We start from the raw sequence: 4,521 nt of genomic DNA on the forward strand, positions 1-4,521 counted from the left end.
TGGGGGAGACAGGCCCACCAGGGAACATTGGAACACAGCAAGGACAGCTGATCTGTCCCCCAATCAGCATAAGACCACTCAGAGAAGACTAGTCAGGAATATAGAATAGCATAGGGTGCAGTTTGATGAAAAGATTCAGGCCCAGACCAGAGTTTCTACACAATCCAGGTGCGCCAGATTTCACTAGCCCTAGAAGTACCTATAAAGTCAACCAGTAAACCCTGACCTGCACAAAAAGCCTTTCCCAGGGAATCAGCAGGAAAGCAGCAATTTAGCTCAACCACAGAGCTCAAGTACTGGTCCCCACAGGAAGTTCCCACATTTTAGAAGTAAGCAAAGGACAACAAATTAGTTCCAGTGCAGAGTTTAAATGGTGGGAACAGCACATAATCCAACACAGAACTGAAAGAAACAACAAAGTACCCACAACCAGAGACAAAGTTTCATATTAACTAGTAAAGGTCTCATTTCACCAAAGAACACTTATGACACCTAGAAGGACTGGAAGTCCTCTGGGCTACCAAGCCAGAAATAGGGGAGGGCCGGGGCCTCAGCCATGCTCCCTGACACCTGCAACCAGTCCCTAGGGTGGGGGCCAAAGGCCTCAGCCACACTCCCCCAACAGGTGCACCTAGCCCAGTGACGACCATAAGCCACCACAGGAAGTACCCTGGACTCTCCTGCGCCAGGGTGGTGGGGGGCCTTGGGCCTTGGCCACATCCCCCCAACATGTGCAACCAGCCCAGTGACAACCACTGAGTTGCAGCAAGAAGGGCCCTGGGTTTCCGAGCTGGGGTGGTGGGAGGTGAGGGCTTTTGCCACATCCCCCTGACATTTGCACCCAGCCTGGCAATGACCAAGCCACCACTGGAAGCCCCTGGTCTCCCCTGTGGGAGTGAGGGGGGTGCCACAGGCCTCAATCCCACCCCTCCTCCTTCCTCCTTCTTCCATCCCATTTCCTTCCTCTTTCCCCTCTCCCCCACCCTCGTAACTGCTCTGCAACATCATAGAATGTAAAAAATAAATAAATATAATAGTAATTGTTAAATAAGCTTATATATTCCAAAACTGTTTTACATCTAATTTTCTTATTATATGAATTTTTAAAAATACCAGTCTTGAATGTAAACAATTTTATTTATAGATATTATAAAATGTGGTTTTAATTAAACAGTTAAATAAATTGTATTTGCCAGATCAATACAAGTAATTAGACCTCTAAAATAAGCCTGTTGACTTCACAGAACTGAGGCAGACTACCTGCTGATTCATTGCCCACGAGTGATTGCTGGTGACTACAATATCGTACTCAGATCCAAGATATGTGCTATGCCTGTGATTCCCAGTTTACTTTTTTAAGTACCAAGGTGTTACTGGGGGAGAGGCTCTGGGGAGGTAGGGTCACTGACCATTTGACCCTGTCCCCTACCCAGATCTTGATCTGCCACAGGAAAGAATTCAAGGGCAGAATCAGAGTAGAAAGCTAAAGAAAGTTTAACAGAAAGAGTAGCAAATACACACTTCACAGGCAAAGTACAGGATGGCTCAAGAGTGAGCAGCAGCCCCGCTCTGTCCTGGCTTCCACCTTTTATAGTTGGCTGTCTATACATACTCATGCGATCTACGAATATTTAACTAAGGGGGTAGTTCCTGGTTATGTAACTCTTATGTAACTCCTAGCCTGCACATGCTCTGCTCCTTTTGGAGCATGCTCAGTGGCCAAATTCCTGCATACACACCAAGTATACTTAAAATATACTCAGTGCGCTCTAGCACCTCCAGTGGAAGGTCATTCAAGGATAAGCTGTTTTTACTATGCATGCTGGACCACTGAAATTAATCAAACTTGCCTCCTGCAGTCTCAATCTGCTCATGTTGGTGCTGAAAAGAGGTGCAACACGCAACACTAACTCAGAGTCCAGAGGAGGGGCTTGAGACTTTGGGGAGGGGTTTGAGACTCAGGGGAGTGGCCTGAGGCCCAGCATCAGGGAAACTGAGCACCTCCTATCTCAAAGGGTTTATAGACATGGATGTTATACACCTCATTCTATGTCTTTATTAAAGCGTGTGAACTTCTAAAACATGTGCTTTAGAGCAAAATTCAAACCAAACAATTTTAAGCTCTCTAACCAGGCACTATAATGAATGTAGACAAAAAAAAAAAGTATTGAAGGAGACAGTAGGCAAGTAGATTCTGCTTGAGAAATAAACATTTTAAACATAATTAAAACTATGAGGCAAATATAATAAATATAAATCCTTGACTATCTGCTCTAATAGCAATAATTTTAATCACATTGAAGTAAAGTTCTTAACTGGCAGCATCATCTTCTAAGGCTATTCTTATATACCAATGTTTTAGAACTTTTCAAAAATCACGATATCCCTGTATAAACATAAAATTGCAGCATTAATTAACCATGTCCCCTGTCTAGGACATATCCCCTGAGGGGTATCTCGCCCTGAACCCACTCAAAGTAGTGACAGGTGGTATAGAGTTTATCTTCTGAATAGCACACAAAATAAGAAAATTTTGTAGGGTCCCAATTTTCCATTGTTTTTATTATGAATAACTCTTTTTTTGTTTTCAAATGATAACATAATAGCTAATAGGCTTGTTAAGTACACATACTATTATGGGAATTGTGACATGCTTTACAAGGAAGGCTTGACCCAAAGTCCTCAGCCTCACCATCCAGGAAATGATCACTCTTATAAAAAGATTGGGATGACATGTCGCCTTGTAGCTCACCCTGTTTACCGCACTTTCACGTCAAACTTCTGCAGGAGCATATGCAGTTTTCCAGTTGGGCACCAAAGCCTTGAAGATCATCTCCCTGTTACAGGAATCCTGGCTGAGGGCATCATGTCCATACACCCCCGCTTTAAGCCCATTCTGAAACAAATCTCCAGAAATTCTCTTTGTTTCTTCACAATTCTCCTCCTCTTTCTTCCATTTATTCATGGGATAAATAATGGATTTTAAAACTGGGCCTATATCATTAGCCTTGAGCAAGTGACATAACCATTTCCTCCATAGGAAATGGAGACTTATGTTTAATACGATTTGTAAAGAGTATGTCACACAGCATGAGCCTCAGATTTGAATTTTCATACTAAGAGACAAAAGAGAAAAATCAAATTTACACATTGAAAGAATAAATCCCAGTTGGACAGGTTTTGCGCCATATATTTTTGTTTGTTTTTTAAAAGAAGTGAATAGACCTTCCTTTGCAAAGGGGATCCTTTGTTACACATCTGGGGAAACAAAGAATCTTAACATTACGTATTTCACTCTATTCTCTGGCTGGGAATGTTATTGTGTAATTTTTAAGCACAAGCACAATCACAATCCACAGATACATGGATAAGTATGTGATAATGTCAATTCTATTTATGACAAAATATCAGTTTGTTGTAGAGAACAGACTCGGCAAGGAAGCGACCCAACGCTCAGAAGGTTGGAGAGTCAGGACTTTATGACACTAGCGGGACCAGATGAGCTCGTGCTCTGAAAATCTGGACCCCGAACCTAGGTCTGGCAAGGCTTTCTACAAGCGGACTCTTCCAGGGCTACTTTACACATTTTTTTTTCTTTTCTCAGCATTTCAGTTAGCATATGCAGTCTGTGCACATAAGCATTCATTACAGAAGCCAAACAATGATTAATTGAGCAGGCAAGTATAGTTTCAAGGACAAGATATTACTTCTAGAACAAAGCAGGCCTGTGAGAAAGTTATTTCAAACTAGTGGAGCAAGCAAATATAGTTTCAAGGACAAAACAAGCTTAAGAGAAAGTTACTTTTGCAATTTTTCCCAACAAGTTGACCAATGCATCGTCATTATTGATGGGGCTTGGGAAAGATGGTCAGAGTGGTAAACCTCATCCATCAGCAAACATCCATAAGAGTAGAACCTTAGTCCAATAAGGTATACAGTTTATTATGGACATGAGACCTAAAGCCCAGAATGTGAACAATTACTAAAAGAACCCTGAAAAGTTCTGGAAATTTTTTACAAGTTCACCATGTTCACAATTTTCGTTTGTCATCCTTTCTCTGTTTTAATGTAGTTATAAGTAACAAAACGCTTGAAACATGAAAGGGCTGTATGTAACAGTTTCAGAAAAGCAGGAGGGAAATGAAGCTGTCAGGCAATGTCCGACTCCCTGGCTTACATTGGAGGGAAGAACACATAAGAAAAAAATAGTCAAGAGAGTTATCCTTAGATAGGAAAGGATGTCAGCTCAGTGTCTCCATCTGGTATGCAGAATAGGGATCAGGCTGGGCCACCTTGGGACTGAGAATGACTCTTGAGTCCTAGAATAGGCCCAAGTGTTTCCATTGCATGGTGAGAGAGGAAAAAGTATTACAGCAGAAATCGTGCCAGGGAGACTTTAGAAAGAAAGATAAAGAGAAGGAAAAGAAGAAAGAATAAAAGGAAGGAAACAAGGAGGTCCAGGAAGAGGAGAAAAAGACCAAGCAAAGGGGGCAGAGAGCGAGGCAGCACCACTGGTTCTGC

The sequence above is a fragment of the Cynocephalus volans genome, chromosome 10 (genome assembly GCF_027409185.1).
Source record: "Cynocephalus volans isolate mCynVol1 chromosome 10, mCynVol1.pri, whole genome shotgun sequence".
In the NCBI taxonomy this organism is placed as follows: domain Eukaryota; kingdom Metazoa; phylum Chordata; class Mammalia; order Dermoptera; family Cynocephalidae; genus Cynocephalus; species Cynocephalus volans.